This window comes from Microcebus murinus, chromosome 7 (assembly GCF_040939455.1).
Source record: "Microcebus murinus isolate Inina chromosome 7, M.murinus_Inina_mat1.0, whole genome shotgun sequence".
NCBI classification, from domain to species: Eukaryota; Metazoa; Chordata; class Mammalia; order Primates; family Cheirogaleidae; genus Microcebus; species Microcebus murinus.
The window spans coordinates 97,259,103-97,277,620 of record NC_134110.1 but is presented as its reverse complement, the minus strand read 5'-3'; positions in this window follow the sequence as shown (position 1 = coordinate 97,277,620).

Below are 18,518 nucleotides of genomic sequence, written 5' to 3'. Positions count from 1 at the left end.
TCCTGAATGTGCTAAAGTATTCTTTACGAACCTTTTAAATTTCCTTCCTTTTCCCTTTCCTGCCTCTTTTCCTTCTATCTCTTTCCTAAAAGGGTTTAAGAGTAGTTTACTGAAGTAGATTAGATAAAACAAGTCAACAATAAAGATAAGTGAGTCAACGTAGGCAAAGACAGGCTAAGGGTAGGGAAAAATGAAATAAGCAATGTATGCTTTGGGCGTCTAGAAGTGGACCACCTGTAGGTCTCTGAGCCAACACAGAGAAGGAAATGTGATTTATTAGCCGAGTCAGTGATCATCAGAGCTCATCAGTTCTTAGAAGAAGCACATTTATTTTTGGTATTAAGTCCAGAGAAAATGGACTCCTGCAGGTTCTCAGCAGTGGACCAAACAATGTCTTTAGAAATACCCGTGAAGTAAAGACAACAGGGAGATCCTCAGGGCCGCTGCGTATGCCATTGCTCAGTGGAGACCCACACTGTAATGTGGAACCAGCTCCAGAAAAGCAACTTCTGGAAGGAGAACCTAAGCATGTGGCCCATGTGCACAGTACTAGGATGGCTTTAGTCCTGGAATTCATGGAGAAAAAGAGTTAGATTGCCTGTTCTTTAGGCAATTTTCATGAAGATAGATTTCTAAATAACTTCTGATAAATAATTTTTCAAAGTTCAATCAGAATAATAGATGTACATGGTAAAGTATCAAATAGCAGCTTCGAAACAGCCAACAGTTTTCCCTAGTCCTTCCCACGCTCTAGAGTCACTCATCAGAGGCAATAATTATGCTGTGCTTGATTTTCCTTGTAGTTAATTCATAATACTAAGTAAAATCCTATTTCTTAATTTATCAATTTTAAATATCTAAATTTTAATTTTAGATATAACTAAGTTATACTGCTCACCTCTATGAGAGATAATTATTTTCAGTTCTAAAAACTTATAGTGATACTTATACTGATAAGATTCTATTTCTTATTCCATTCACATGTAATTCCCCTCTAAGTTGAAGATAATAGCACCACTGAATTTTCTCCCTGTCTTAATCCATTTTGTGTTGTTATAACAGAATACCTGAGACTGGGTAATTTACAAAGAATAGAAATTTATTGACTCATGATTCTGAAGACTGATAAATCCAAGATCAAGGGCCCAGCATATGGCAAGGGTGAGAGAGAAGGAGAGAGCCAAACGCATCCCTCTATAAGAAACCTACTCCCACTGTAGTGAACTATTACTCCCACAATACTGGCATGAATCCACTCCCTCTGTCCTCATGGCCTGATGTTGCATTGGTGCATGGTGATTAAGTTTCCAGCACATGCTTTTTGGGGGAACACATTTAAACCTTAAAACTCCCCTTTTGCCTCTCTTTTTTGTAAATTATACTTTTATTTTTACATTGTAAATATTGCTAAATGTTGCCACGATTGCGTTGTATTCTGTAACCTTGTTTTCTTTATATGCTGACTTACTTGAATATCAATAAACAGTCACCTTATCATGGATATTAAATTATTGTTCACTTTCAGACAAAGTGGTAGGCTAGGATTATATTTCTTTCTCAGCAGGTCACAGTCAATGAGCCATTTGAAGGAAAATGTTCTTAACATCAAGGTTGCCTGGACTTCACTCTTCCAAGCACTTAAAATCATATTACATCTGCATTTGCTAAAGTGGACCATGATATTATTTTTCATCTTTATTTGTGCCTATGGTTTCTCATGAACTTTGGTTTCTTGTTTGCAAAATAACAGTATTAAATATTTTTTACATCCTTGCAGTTGTGCTTGGGGTTCTTTTGCTGGGGGTCCTGTTTCTTAACAGAGAGGCCTCATCTCCTCTGTCCTCTGCTCCCATCTGGACATGTGTTCTCTAGAGAAACCACACTGTGTGGATTTGTCTCTGGATTTGTCTTCACTGCTCAACCTCTCAGCAGTTAAATACACCCTGTGTCTTTTTCTTTCTTATACTTTCTTTAATCTTCAAGTAACTTCCTAAGAAAGGGCATAACGGGGTTAAATTTTCTAAGTTCTCATGTGTTCTTAATGTGTCTGTATTCTGTCCCTACACTTGATTGATAATTTGGCTGGTTACAGAATTTTAGGTGAAAAATCTTTTTCTTTATCAAACCATTGAACGCCTACCTCGATTGTCTTCTCACATCAGTGTTGTTGGTGAGAAGTCTGGTGTCAGTCTGATTCTGGTGTTTTAGTAGGTAACCTGTTTATTCTCTTTGGCAGCTTTTAGGAATTTCTCCTTATCCTTGCTGACCTAAACTTTATGGGGATGCATACAACGTTTTCCCACTCATTCCATCATTCCTCTGTATTGATAGATGTGTTTCTGGACTTATCCAGATGTTAGGCCTTGAGAAATGATACTTTATTTTTCTAGTATCTCTTCTCCTGTGTGCTAGCCTTCTTTGTTCTACTATCTGGGATATTTCCTTGGCTTTATTTTCCAACTTTCTATATTGGATTGGTTTTTTGTGCCTTTTCTCTATCGTTTTTTTTTTTTTAATTTCAAAATATTAAATGGTTACAAATGTTTTTATTACATGGATACCTCATATAAGGCTTAAGTTGGGGTTTTTTGTATGCCCATCACATGAATAGTGTTCATTGTACCCAATCGGTAGGTTTTTAAGTCTCTCCTTCATTTTGATTTTTAGAGGATTTCATTCACTTTCTATTGTGTTTCATAAGCTTTGCTTTTATTTATAACATTCCTAATTTTCTTTTCCAATAGCTGTTTTTTGCTTTTTTTTGACAGTTAATGATACATTTTTTTCCACCACCCCCTCATGATACATTTTTAAAACAAATAATTTTAAATTCTTTTTATAGATTTATGGGGTACATGTGCATATTTGTTAAACAGATATATTGCATAGTGGTGGAGTCTGGGCTTTCTGTGTAACCCTCACCTTATTAGTGTGTAGTATCCATTAGGGAATTTCTCACTACTTTCTGATCATTCTCTTTTATGGAATAGTGTTCTGTCTTGTGGTTGAAATATCTCAGGTCTTCCTGAGTATACTAAAAATATATTTTTGAAACTTTATTTTTCCTGAATTTTCTGTTTTCTCTGTCTTCAAATTTGGCTTTTATCTTGCTAGATATTCTCCTATTTCTTGTGATTCATGACTGACTTTCCTATTTAAAAGAAGGCTTTAGGATCCCCAAATGTCAAACTGAAGTCAGGTATTTACACTAGGCAGCTGAAAGTCACACTAAAACATTAGAAGTCTCTAGAGAGCATTCGTACCTTTAGTAAACAGACCTCTGGATTATTTCCTGGAGCTAAATTCTAGGTTTCCTAAATTTTTTGGGTGGTGAGGTAGATTGGGGCAGTGAAGTGTATATCTGTTATATACCCTGACCTTTAATAAATCCCCTATTTTTCTATATTACCAAGTAAGTACTGGGCTATTAGGCTTGCTATGTGAGGAGTATAAAGTGAGGAGTATAAGAAGGTGCTCTATGAAACAGAAGGCCCCTATATCTCTACATGCAGGTGGACTAAGGGAATTCCCAAGGCTGGCTCCAGACATTTCTTAAGAAGGTTTGGACTGCAGGATGTGTGTGTGTGTGTGTGTGTGTGTGTGTGTGTGTGTGTGTGTGTGTACAGTAAGGCTTTTCTAAAGATTACACTGAAGGCAGAATCCATGATGGAGAAGATGATTAACATGGGTGATCACATAAAAAGGTAAGTTATCTACAGAGAAAAACTGCTTAAGCAAACTTAAAAAGTAAATGAAAATGCAAGAAAAATATTTGGGCAATACATGCAAGAGACATGGCTTAATATTTAGTAGTTAAATATTTTAAAAACAACGAAAAGGTAAATATCATAATAGAAAACTGGACAAAAGATAGAAAAAAGCAACTCGTAAAAGAAGAAATACAAATATCCAAAAATCTTTTAAATTTAAAAATTGCTTAGCTGGTTTAATACTCCTGTACCCCAAATAATACACCTGGAACAGCCCTGATCATAATACTACTTATCTTGAAATGATCCCTCACTAGCTGTTTGTATATATAAAACAATCATTGTCAGTGGTGCACTTCTTACCAAGGAAAGCCAGATGCAGAACAGACTGTGCACTCTGAGTCGTGCTTTGGCATGCTATGCTGCATGCTAAATTAATGAGTGTTATGCCAAATTAAACATATTCCACTAGTTGTGATATTTATTGCTTGGCCTCTAGGGTATTCATTTCATGTTTGACACATAGTTTTACCTCTAATGGCTGAAAACCATGTGCAAGTTATAGTGCTGAACTAGTGTCAAAGGATTAAACATAGAGCATTCCTTTGGATGCTAAAAAAGCTAATTGCACAGCCGTTACTTACAGTAACTTTTAGGAAATGTTTGAGGATATAGAACATGTAGTAGCCAACTTCTAGGGTGGCTGTATCAGTTTCATGTAGCTGCTGTAAACAAAACCCTCAAATTTTATGGCGTAAAAGACCAGAAATGTGTTTGTTCCTGGTTCTGGAGGCCAGAAGCCCGAAATCAGTATCACTAGGCAAAAATCAAGGTGTTGGCAGGGCCACACTCCCTTTGGAGGCTCTGGAGAAGAAACCATTCCTCGTCTCTTCCAGCTTCTGGTGTTTGCTAGCATTCCTTGGCTTGTGGCCACATCTACAAACTCTCTCTTCTCCATGTTCATATCGCTTTATCCTCTGTGTGTCCATAAAATATTCCTCTGCTACTCTCTTGTAAGAACACTGGTGATGGCATTTAGGAATACCATCCACTCAAATGTCCACAATAATTTCCTTATCTCAAGACCCTTTACTTAATCACATCTGCAAAGACTTTGCCACATAAGGTGACATTCCTGGGTTCCAAGGATTGGGACACGATCCCTTGGTGGGAGGAGCATGATTCTGCCTGCCACGATGGCCCAGTAACCCCTGTCTCCTAGTGTTCACGGCCTTCTGTATTTCCTTGCTATATTAAAATTAGAGTTGATTTATGTAACCAACAGTCCCCCCCTTGCCTCCCTGCCCACCTCCCCTCGCACTCTTTCTGGAGAAATCTAACTGCTATGTCTTGAAGACACTCAGGCAGCCTCATGAAGAGAGCCATGTCATAAGAAATTGAGACTCCAGCCAATAGCCATGTGAGTGAGCCTTTTTGGAAATGGACCCTCTAGCCCCAGTTAAGGCTTTAAACAAAGCCACTTTAAATAAAAAAAAACCCACTGTGTCCTAAGCTGACAGCTTTACTGTAGCTTCATGAGAGACCCTGAGCTAGGAACGTACAGTAAAGCTTTTTTTATATCCCTGACCCTAAGAAACCATGAGATAATAAAGGTTGTTTTAAGCCACAAAATTTTGAGGATAATTTTTCACGCATCAATAGATTAGTAATACAGAAGGAAAAGATTAGTGTGCAGGTAGGAACTGTTGAAGTCCATTGATATTTTGATGGGTCTCATAAACATTAGTGCAATCTGTTATTGTCCAACAATTGTATGAAGACACCTAAAAGAGTTATAGCAGGAAACTTGTCATGATAACGGGGAATTTTAAACAACTAAAAGAACAATTGCTAATATATAATGCTGGGACTACATTGCTATAATGACTATGCTGTAATGACTTTGTATTGTCTAAATTAAATTTTTGCTCATATTTTTGGAAGGCATTTCTTATATAAGTGCACATATAATCTACAAAATGCAAATTTTAATGAAAATAAATAAGGTGAAAACAAATTAATACTTGATCTCGATAGGATGCATTTCTATTATGAGTGCAAACTGGCATATTATTTTTGGGGGGCAATTCAGTACTATGTTTTAAAAGCTTAAAAATATGCTTACCCAGCAACTACACTTTTGGATATTTTTCTTAAAAACCTCAATAATTAATTGGGAAAGAGCTTATTTTCATGCCTGAAATAATTTTATTTATTTATTTTTACTTTACAAATAAGTAAGTTTAATTTTAATTTTAAAACAAATTCTGGTAACTTTCAGGTAGAATATTTTTTTTTTCTTTTTTTTCTTTAAGCATATTATGGGGATACAAATGTTTAGGTTACATATATTGACTTTGCCCCACCCAAGTCAGGGCACCAAGTGTGTCCATCCCTCAGACCGTGTGCACTGCACCCATTAGGTGTGAATATACCCATCCCCTCCTCCCTGCTCCCATCTGCCCGACACTTGATGAATGTTATTACTATATATGCACTTAAGTGTTGATCAGTAAGTACCAATTTAATGCTGAGTACATATGGTGCTTGTTTTTCCATTCTTGTGATATTTCACTTAGTAGAACAGGCTCCAGCTCTATCCAGGATAATATAAGAGGTACTGTATCACCATTGTTTTTTGTGGCTGAGTAGAACTCTATGGTATACATATACCACATTTTATTAATCCACTCGTTTTGATGAGCACTTGGGTTGTTTCCACATCTTTGCAATTGTGAACTGTGCTGCTATAAACATTCAAGTGCAGATGTCTCTTTTATAGAATATCTTTTGTTCTTTTGGGTGGATGCCCAGTAAGGAGACTGCTGGATTGCATGGTAATTCTCCTTGTACCTCTTTGAGGTATCTCCATATTACTTTCTATAGAGGTTGTACTAGTTTGCAGTCCCACCAGCAGTGTATGAGTGTTTCTATCTCTCCACATCCATACCAACATTTACTGTTTTGGGACTTTTTGAAAAAGGTCATTCTCACTAGAGATAAGTGATATCTCGTTGTGGTTTTGATCTGCATTTCCCTGACAATTAGAGATGTTGAGCATTTTTTCATGTTTGTTGACCATTAGTCTATCTTTTTTTGAAACGTTTCTGTTCATGGTATTTGCTCACTTTTTTATAGGGTTGTTGGATTTTTTTTCTTGCTTATTTTCCTGAGTTCTATATAGATTCTAGTTATCAGCCCTTTATAGAATGTGTAACATGAGGCTATTTTCTCCCATTCTGTAGGTTGTCCATTTGCTCTCGTGATAGTTTCTTTAGCTGTGCAAAAGTTTTCTAGTTTGATCAGGTCCCATTTATTTATTTTTGTTGTTGCTATGATTGTGTTTGGGGTCTTCTTCATAAATTATTTGCCTCGGGCAATGTCTATAAGAGTTTTTCTAACATTTTCTTCTAGAATTCTTATAGTTTCATGCCTTAGGTTTAAGTGTGTTATCTACCATGAGTTGATTTTTGTGAGAAGTGAAAGATGCAGATCCTGTTTCCGTCTTCTACATGTGGCTATCCAATTTGCCAAACACCATTTATTGAATAAGGATTCTTTTCCACAGTGTACGTTTTTGTCTGCTATGTCAAAGATTAGATGGCTATATGAGGATGGTTTTATATCTGGGTTCTCAGTTCTGTTCCACAGCTCTGTTTCTGTTCTTGTGCCAATAAAATGCTGTTTTAGTTACTATAGCCTTATAGTATAGTTTGAAGTCTGGTAAATTGATGCCTCACAATTTGTTCTTTTTGCTTAAGATTGTTTTTGCTATATGGGGTCTTCTCTGGTCCATACAAAGTGTAGAATTATTTTTTCTAGATCTGTGAAAAATAATGTTGGAATTTTAATAGGGATTTCATTGAATATGTAGATTGCTTTGGTTAGTATAGACATTTTAACAACGTTGATTCTCCCCACCCTTGAGCATGGTATGATTTTCCACTTGTTTACATCCTCTGCTATTTTCTTCCTCAGTGTTTTGTAGTTATCCCTGTAGAGGTCTTTTACTTGCTTGTTAAATATATTCCTAGGTATTTTATTTTCTTTGTTGCTATTGTGAAGGGTATTGAGTGTTTGATTTGGTTCTCAGTTTGACTATTGTTGGCATATAAGAATGCTACTTCTTTCTGGACATTGATTTTGTAACCTGAGACTTTGCTGATTTTTTTGAATCAATTCCAGTAGTCACATGGCAGAATCTTTGGGATTTTCTATTTATAAAATTGTATCATCAGCAAAGAGCGATAGTTTGACCTCTTCTACTCTTATTTGGATGCTCTTGATTTCCTTCTCTTGTCCAATTGCCTGGCTAGGACTTCTAGCACTATGTTTAATAGAAGTGGTGATAGAGGGCAACCTTGTCTGGTTCCAGCTCTAAGTGGGAGTGCTTTCAATATTCCCTATTCAGTATGATGTTGACTGTGGGTTTGTCATATATGGTTTGTATCATTTTTAGGTAAGTCCTGTGCATGTCTATTTTGTTAAGCATTCTTATCATAAAAATGTTGTTAAATTTTTTTGAATGCTTTTTGCATCTATTGAGAGGATCATATGGTCTTTGTTTTTGTTTCTAGTTATGTGATTAATTACATTTATAGATTTGCGTATGTTGAGCCATCCCTGTATCTCTGGGACGAAGCCCACTTGGTCATAATTGATTACTCTTTGATAAGCGCCTGAATTCAGTTTGCTAGCATCTTGTTGAGAATTTTTGTGTCTATATTCATAACGGATACTCGTCTGTACTCTTCATTTTTTGTTGCATCCTTTCCTGGTTTTGGTATCAAGGTGATGTTGGTTTCATAAAACGTGTTCAGGAGGTTTACTTCCTTCTTGATGTTGTGAAATAATTTCTGCAGGATAGGCACAAATACTTCTTTGTAGGTGTGGTAAAATTCAGATGTGAAACCATCTGTTCTGGGACTTTTTTTTTAGGAAGATTTTTTATTGCTGCTTCAATTTCAGCACTTGATATTGCTCAGGAATTCTATTTCTTTCTGATTGAGCCTAGGGAGAGTATGTGATTCTAAGAATTTATCCATTTCCTCTACATGTTCAAGTTTATGTGTATAGAGATTTTCATAGTAGTCACAGATGATATTTTGTATTTCCAAGCATCAGTTGTCATTTCTCCTTTTTTATTCCTGATAGAGCTTATTAGAGTCTTTTCTTTACTGCTTCTCATTAATCTAGCAAAAGGTATGTCCATTTAGTTTATTTTGTCAAAGAACCAACTTTTTGTTTTATTAACCTTCTGTATAGTTTTTTGTTACAAATTTCATTCAGTTCTGCTCTGATCTTTGTTATTTGTTTTATTCTGCTTCTGGTTTGGAGTCAATTGCTCCTCTTTTTCCAGTTCTTTGAGATGATTCATTAGATTGTTTATTTGTGATCTTTATAGCTTTTGGATGTAGGCATTTATGGATATAAATTTTCCTCTCAGAACTGCTTTAGCTGTGTCCCACAGATTTTGATAACTCGTGTCTCCTTTATCATTTAGTTAAAAAAATCTTTTGAATTCCATCTTGATTTACTACTTAATGCAATAATTGTTCAGCAGAAGGTTGTTTGGTCTCCATGACTTTGTGTAGAGATGAGAGTTTCTGTTGGAGTTGATTTCTAATTTTATTCCACTGTGGTCTGAGAAAATGCATGATATAATTTCTATTTATTGGGATATGCATTGTGGCCTAGGATATGATCAATCTTAGAGAATGTCCCATGAGCTGATGAGAAAAATGCATATTCAGTGGTTTTTGGGTAGAATTTTCTATAAATGTTAGTCAAGCCCATTTATTCCAGAGTTCTGTTTAAGTCCATTATTTCTTTGCTTATTTTCTGTTTGTAAGATCTGTACTGTACTGTCAGAGGGGTGTTCAACTCTCCAGCTATTACATTGTTGTTTATCATTTTGTTTAGATCAAGTAGAATTGGATTTATGAATCTGAGTGCAACTGAGTTAGGTGCATAAATATTTAGAATTGTTATGTCTTCTTGTTGAAGACACCATTATATAGCGACCATCTCTGTCTTTCATTACTTCTGTTGATTTTAAGACTAAGTTATCTGAAATCGTAACTAGGTTGGGCATTATTCTCTTTGAGAAGAGTGAGAATGTAGCCCCAGTATCTTCTTGCTTGTAAAATCTCAGTTGAGAATTTGGCCATTATTCCAATGGGTTTTCCTTTGTGGGTTACCTGCTTCTTTCACCTTACAGCTCATAAGAGGGCCGCTATGGTGGTTATCTTGGTCAGTCTGATGACTGTGTGTTGTGGTGTCTTCCTATGAGATTCAACCACATCCTATATGATGAGTCAGTAGATGCAGTAAAAGGGTGTGCAGAATGACCTCCCTATCAATAGGTGGTACTTGTTGGGAGGAGCAGGCTGCAGTATTGTTTTTGGATCTCATAGTTAGCTCTTGTTCCTCCGGAGAGGCACTCTAGTGCCTCATGTGGTGGGTGGGGCCCTGGAACTTCCAGGTGTGTCCTTATTCTCCACCTTAGTGGGGGCAGGGAACTCACAGTATGAGTACACCTCAATCCACTGTACAGCCCCAAAAGGAAAGGTCCCATTCCCTGCAGATGCCTCTGGGTGGTGGCTAAATTGTCTCTCTCAATATCCACAGCTAGGGGAGGGGAAGGGAAGAACGCAGCAATATGGTTCCTGCTGATGGGCTCGGGTCTGCGGTCCAGGAGGTACCCTGAAGGTTCTGGGAACCTAGTGCTCTGTCTGCAAGAGGCTCACTGCTCATTGGTGGCAGCCATCTCTGGACTGGTATTCGCAGGTCTCTCCAACTACTCAGGAGCCCACCAACAGTCTGAGATGCATTCTCCATCTATACCAATAGTTTTTTCTATTTCTCCTTTCATTTTATCCATTTTTGACTTTTGCATTTTGATGCTCTGTTGTTAGGTACAAATATGTTTAGGAGATTATGTCATCTTGGAGAATTTACTCCTGTAGTGTTATGTAATACCGCTTTATATTCATGATAATTTTCCTTGTTCTGAAGTTTACATTTGTTCTTTGTTTCCTTTTCTTTTCCTGCCTTTTCAAGTTTTATTTATTTTATACAATCCCATTTTATCTTTTCTCTTAGTGTATCCATTACATTTCTTTAAAAACAATTTTTAGTGATTGTCCTAGAGTTTGAAATAGACATTTTAAATTAATCTAAGTCCACTTTCAAATAATACTATCCTACTTCATGTGTAGAATAGGTATTTTATGAAAGAGTATTTCAAATTCCTCTTCCTTCCATTTCAACATTGCTAATATTTATTTCATTTATCCATACAGTATCATCACCCAATCATTGTTTGTCATTGTTGTCATTGTGAATAAACAATTATCTTTTAGGTGAATTAAGAATAAGAAAAATATTATTATACCTCTATTTTTTGTCTAGCACTTTTCTTTTTTGTCTTTTTAAAATTGATACAAAACATTTGTACATATTTATGGCGTACATGTGATAGTTTGTACAGGCATAGATTTTTTAATGATCAAGTCAGGGTATATTAGGTGTCCCTCACCTTGAGCTTTATCATTTCCATGTGTTGGGAACATTTCAAGTCCCCTCTTCTAGCTTTTTTTGATATATACAATACAGTACTGTTAACTATAGTCACCTACTCTGCCATTTTAGAAGTTATTCCTTCTATCTAACTGTATGATCGTATTCATTAACCAACCTCTTTTTATCTGCTCCTCATCCAAACATAATTCCCAGCCTCTGGTATCTATTCTTATATGCTTTAAACCCATAAGAGCAACCTTTTTAGCTCACACATATGAGTGAGAACATGTGATATTAATCTTTCTGTGGCTGGTTTATTGTACTTAGCATAATGATCTCCAGTTCCATCTATGTTGCTGCAAATGACATGTTTTCATTCTTTTTATTCCCAAATAGTATTCCATTAAGGAGATATACCACATTTTCTTTATTTACTCATCCATTGATGGACACTTAGATTGATTCCATATCTTGGCTATTATTTATAGTGCTGCAATAAACATGCAAGTGGAGGTACCCTTTGATATAGTGATTTCTTTTCCTTTGGATAAATATCCAGTACAGGAATTGCTGGATCATACAGTAGCTCTATTTGTCGTTGTTTTTTTGTTTGTTTGGTTTTTTTTTTTTGAGAATTCTTCATATTATTTATCATAGTAGCTGTACTAATTTACATTCCCACCAACATCTTGCCAGCATTTGTTATGTTTCCTTTTTAACAATAGCCATTCTAATTAAGATAAGATGATATCTCATTGTGGTTTTGAGTTGCATTTACCTGATGATTAATAATGTTGAATATTTTTTCATATACCTGTCGGCCATTCATAGGTCTTATTTTTTTTTTTTTTTTGAGACACGGTCTGGTCTTGCTCTGTTGCCCAGTCTAGAGTGCAGTTGTGCAATCACAGCTCACTGAAGCCTTGTACTCCTGGGCTCAAGTGATTCTCCTACTTCAGCTTCCCAAGTTGCTGGGATTACAGGCACATCTCCCCATAGCCAGCTATTTTTGTTTTTTATTTTTTTTTCTAGAGACTGGGTCGCATTATGTTACCCTGGTCTCAAACTCCTGGGCTCAAATGATCCTTTCACCTCAGTTTCACAAAGTGGTGGGATTATAAGCATGAGCCACCCACTTAACTGCATATCTTCTTTTGAGAAATGTCTATTTGTGTCATTTGCCCACTTTTAAATGTGACTATTTTGGGATTTTACTGTTGGGTTGTTTCAGTTCCCTCCATATTCCCTGTAGAGGGCCCCATGTATGTGCACAGTCCCAAAGGCATAGCGGCTGTCAGTGTACACCGTCAGCCTTTTTCCTCGGCCCAGCTAAGAGCCTCCGCCAGTGCTATTAGTTCTGCCTTCTGAGCAGATGTCCCTTGCGGAAGGCGTGCCGCCCAGACAAGTTTACCTTGGTCATCTACTATGGCTGCCCCTGCGTACCTGCGTCCGTCCCGGACGAAACTGCTTCCGTCCGTGAACCAGGTCAGGTCGCTACCTGGAAGGGGGCGATCCTTCAAGTCTCTACGGGTCGTCTGGGTCTCGGCTAGGATCTCAAGGCAATCACGTTCAGGTGCGGCTGCATCGGGGGTTGGCAGAAGCGTAGCCGGATTCAAGGCTGCAGGGGCCCGGAACTCGATGCGGGGTGCATCCAGCAAAAGCCCTTGGTAATGAGTCAGCCGCGCATTTGTGATCCACCGTCCCGGTGGCTGCTTCAGAACCCCCCTATGGCGTGCGGGGTGGTGATCTGCAGCCGCTGCCCTAGGGTGAGCTTATCAGCGTCTTTGACCAACAGGGCCCTGGCTGCGATGATTCGCAAGCACACTGGCCACCCCGCCGCCACCGGATCTAGTTTTTTTTTTTTTGACAAGTACCCCACGGGTCTCTTCCAGGATCCCAGGGCCTGCGTGAGTACCCCCTTGGCTATTCCCCTCTTCTCGTCTATGAACAGGTGAAACTCTTTTGTAGGATCAGGGAGTGCTAGGGCCGGGGCTTCCAGCATGGCTGCCCTCAGGGCCTGAAAAGCGGCTTCCATTTGCACAGTCCACTCCCATGCTCGCCCCGCCCTACACCCTTCATACAGAGTTGGAGCCTTTTCCGCAAACCCTGGAATCCAGAGGCGGCAGTAACCCACCGACCCCAAGAGTTCCCTCAGTTCTTGGCTCGAGGCTGAAGTGGGTATCTTTAACACAGTCTGCTTCATTGCCTCGGTTAGCCACCTTCGGCCACCTTTTATTTTATATCCCAAATAGGTGACTTCATCCTTGCAAATTTGAGCCTTCTTTGCACTGGCTTGGTACTCCAACTCGCCTAATATTTTGAATAAGTTTTTGGTGCCCTCTAGGCAGGCCCGGGGGCCGGGGGTGGGTGTTAGGTGCAGCTAACAGCAAGGGTGACTTGACTTTTATCTCTTGCTGATTTTAGGATTTTTTCCTTCATGTCGACTTTAGATAGTCTGATGACTATATGTCTTGATGAAATCCTTCTTGCAGAATTTTTCCCTGGAGTTCTCTGAACCTCATGCATCTAGGTCACTAAATCTCTATCAAGACTCGGAAAGTTTTCCTCAATTATTTCCTCAAGTAGGTTTTCCAATTTTTTTGCTCCTTTTCCCTTGGAAATACCTATGATTCATATATTCAGATGCTATATGTAAGCCCATAGTTCTGCAAGGCCTTGTTCACTTTTTAAAATTCCTTTTTCTCTATTTTTGTCTGACTGGATTAATTCAAAAGATTTTTCTTCAAGTTCTGAGATTCTTTCTTCTGCTTCATCTAGTCCATTGTTGCAGCTTTCAATTGTATTTTGCAATTCCTTAAATTAATTTTTTCATTTCTAGAGGTTCTGTTTGTTTTTTCTTTAAAACATCTCTATCTTTGGTAAAATTCTCATTCATATCCTAAATTGATTTTCTGATTTCTTTGTGTTGATTTTCAGATTTCTCTTGGATCTCATTGAACTTCTTTACAATCCATATTTTGAATTCTTTATCAGGCATTTCAGAATTTTCATTTTGGTTAGCATCCATTGCTAGTGTGATCCTTTAGGGGGGGCTCATAACAATCTGTTTTTTCATACTGCCAGTATTGTTAACACTGGTTCCTTCTCACCTGGAGAAACCATTCTTATTTTTGAATTTACTTTCATTTGGATAGGATTGTTTCTCCTCCTATGGGACCACAATGTATGTTGCATATGGTCATTTGGCTTTGTTTCAAGGTGTTTTCAGTGGTAAAGGTTATATGAATCCATTGGTTATAGATAACTTTAGTGTGGTGGCTTTCTTAAATGTTTGTTGTAGTAGTGAAGTATTTGTATTAGACATGTGAGCGGGCTCACAGCCTCCTTAGAGGCTGGGGAAGGTCTCAAGAATCTGACCTCATTCTTAAGTGTTGTGTACTTGTTTCAGCAGATTATGTGTGGTTGTGCAGTTTGACTTCTGTGCCAGCAGGTGGCGTTTGCAGGTAATTCCTGGCTGCAGCATTAGCAATCAGGTATATGCTTGGTTTTTGTTTTTGTTTACCAGGGGAAGCTCTCAGTTGCCATAAGAATGCTCATTGGCCTGAGCTTTCTTCTCAGCTCGGGAGGGAGGGAGGAAATTGCGTTTAGCTGTACTGGGCAAACCAGTGGGTCAACATGGGTTCCCCAGTGGTGATCAGAGCACCCAGACCCTGACGGGTTGGTGGTGAAGCTCCTGGTGGAATGTGCTGGAATCTCCATGGGTAAGGGCGTAGGGGGAGGGGTCTACCCCAGCCACAACCTCAGTAGGAATGTCATTCATTTCCCTGTCATGTCCCCGTCCTGGTGCTTAGGAAGCTCAATTCAGTCAGACACTGCTGTCTATTTCTACATGGCAGTGTAGCTGAAAGTCATAAAATACACCTGCCCTGCAGCTCACCACCGGAATGGCCATGGTACAAAGCCTCCTCCCCCAGCCCAAAACACAGTGCTCCCAGCTCTCCTGCTCCCCGCTGGTGAAGAAGTGAGGAGAGATCCAGTCTTTCCTAAAGCCTGGGTCCAGTGGAGACTCAGCCACTCCTACAGCCCTAGAAAGGTGGTCCTCCAGCGCCCGTGCCAACTTCCAGTGGGAGTAGCCATGGCTGTGTCTGCAGAAGTGGGCGTGGGGGCAGGGACAGGAATCTCCCCTCTCACACCTGTAGGCGAGCCCTGAGTGGGATGGAATTACACTCGTTCCCTGAAGAGCCAAGCTCAGTGTTTGTATGTCTACCAGACGTGGTGCCCCTGCTCCCGCCCACAAGGAGGGAAACTCTTGGGCTTAAGAACGCATGTGCTCTGGTTTCCCTTGGTCCAAGGGCTGGCTCCCTCGGTGTGCTGCACTCTCCCTTCCCTGAGGAGCAGCACTCCCTGAGGGCTAGGCCACTGGGGACCCTGCAGCTCCCCTGGGTCCAGCCAGCCCTGGGTGCCTCTGTCTTCTGAGAGGGCACTCGAGACTGTCACTGGGGGCTCCAGTGATGTGGTGACACAAAGGCTGGAGGAGTTCCCTGGGCAGGACACAGTTCCCTGATGTCTGCAGCCCCAGCATAGTGCCCTGATGCCGCAGCTAGAGTCTAGGAGGAAGGCAAGCAACCCAGTATGAGTTTGCAGTCTAGTACAATGCCCTTGAGAAGAAGGGGAGGAGGTGAGGACCAGATGCCTCCAGTCAGCCATCTTGAACCCCCTCCCCCACTCTTCTTTTCTTTGTGTGGATGAAAGTTCTTATTCCTCCATAGATAAGCTGATTTCTTTCAAGATTTTCTCTATTTATTTGATTCTTTATAGTTTGACTATGATATGCCTAGTAGGTGTTTTTGGTTTTGGTTTTGGTTTTTGGTTTGGTATTTATCCTGTTTAGTATCCTCTGGGCTCTGTGGATTTATGGTTTTATATCTGTCAATAATTTTGGAAAACTCTGAGCCATTATTACTTCCAATTTTTCTTCCGTTCTTTTCCCTCTTTCTTTATTCTCTGTTACTTCTATTATTTATATATTACGACTCTTTAAATTTTTCCACAGTTCTTGGATGTTCTGTTATGTTTCTTTAAAAATGTTTTCTTTTTGAATTTCATTTTGAGAAGTTTCTAGTGACTTGCCTTCAAGCTCACTGATTCTTTCTTCAGCCTTGTTGTATCTACTAATGAGTCCATCAAAGGCATTTTTCATTTCTGTTAACAGTGTTCTGGTTTTTTAGTGCTTCCATCTGTTTTTTCTTAGAGTTTCCATGTCTCTACTTACATTACTCAAATCTGTTCTTACATGTTGTCTACCTTTTAGCACCCTTAGCATATTAATTATAGTTATTTAAAATTCTCAGTCTGACCATTCAAAAATCTCTGTCATGTTTGAACCTTGTCCTCATGATTTTTTTGTCTCTCCAGATCATCCTTTTCTTCCCCAAGTGGCATGACTCATAATTTTTTGTTGAATGCTAGACATGATATGTGGGATAAAAGGAATTTTGCCTGTTTTCAAGTTATCTCCTCCAAGACATTTATCCACTTCAGAGAGAAAGAGAGTAATTTCACAGTAGAAAACTCAGCAGACACCAACTAAACCAAGTGATCAAGGCAAACATAATTGATAATTACATATATTGGCATCATGACACACTTGATATGATATACTGAGAGGAACACAGCCTTGTTTTTTGTGATATTCTGGCCAAAGATTCCTAACCTTCTAATGATGAGAAAACATCAGACAAACCTCAATCGAGGGGCATTCTGCAAAATAACTGATTTGTACTCTTCAAAAGTGTCAAGCTTCTGACAGACAAGGAAAGTCAGAGGAACTGTTACAAGATAGAGGAGACCAAGGACAAGTGCAAAGCAAATGCAAAGTGGGATCTTGGGTAGGATCCTGGAACAGAAAAATGATAATGGGAAAATTGGTGAAATTCAAGTAAGATCTGTAGCTTAGTTAGTAACATTGTGCCAAGGCTAGATTCCTGTTTTTGGTAGTATACAATAGTTATGCAAGATGTAAACATTAGAAGTAGAATAAGGGGTTTAAGAAACTCTGCCATTTTTTTGCAACTTTTCTATAATTCTAAAGTTAGTTCAAAATACAGAGTTAAAATTTTATACTGAATAATAAACAAAATCCAGCTATGCAGTTTTTACAGAAAACACACCTAAAACCTAAAGATATAGAAAGTTTGAGAGTAAAAGAATATAAAACTAGATACAACTCAAATAGTAATGAAAAGAAAGCTAGAATGGTATATCAATGGATATTTAGGGTTAGAACATTGCTAGAGTACGTGAAGTTATTTCATGATGCTAAAAGGTTCATCTCACCAGGAAGATAGAATAATTACAAATTTGTATGTCTTCAAAATATATAAGGGAAAAATAACAACTATAAAAAGAAATAGGTAAATCCAGAGTCACAATAAAAGATTTTAACTCATGTCTCTCAGTAGTCTCTAGATTAATTAAAAACAAAACCAAAAAACTCAGTAAAAATGTACAACTACTTGAACTACATAGTTAACAACTACAGGACACTGCTCCCAACAACTGCAGAATGAATATATACATACACACACACACACACACACAACCCTTTAGAGCATAAGGAGCATTTACAAATGTTGACTATAGACTAGGCTATTAGGCAAACTTCAAACATATCAAAAGATTGAAATAATACAGTGTATTCTTTTACTATAATGCAATTATGCTAGAAATAAATAATGAAAGATCAAAAAACCCTCAGAGGTTTATTGAATAAAAGAACAATTCAGAATATATACCAGAAAATATTTTAAACTAAATAATAAAAATGCTACATGCCAAAATTTACATAGGAAAATCAATGCTTGCCATACTTTTCCTTAGAGGAACAAAAGAACAAGCTAAACATTCATATTAAGAAATTAGTAAAAGAACAGCACAGTATATCCAAAGAACATAGAAATAAGGAAATAATACAGATAAAAGCAGAAAATAATGACATATAAAACAAATATAATAGGAAGCACATCAACAAGCTGGTAATTAGGTCTTTAAAAAGATTAATAAAATTGATACATTTCTACACTACTGGTAAAGAAAAAAGAGAATAAACAAATAGCTATTATTCAGAATGAAAGAGAAGATCTCTTAACAGATTCTTTAAACATGAAAAGATAAGTAGAGGTTATTGTAAATAACTGTAAACCTATAAATTTGAAAATTTTAGAGGAAATTGCCATGTAATGAGAAAAATATAACTTACTAAAATTTTCAAAAGACGGAACAGAAAACAGTCTTGTAACTACCTTAAAAATTGAATTAAATATG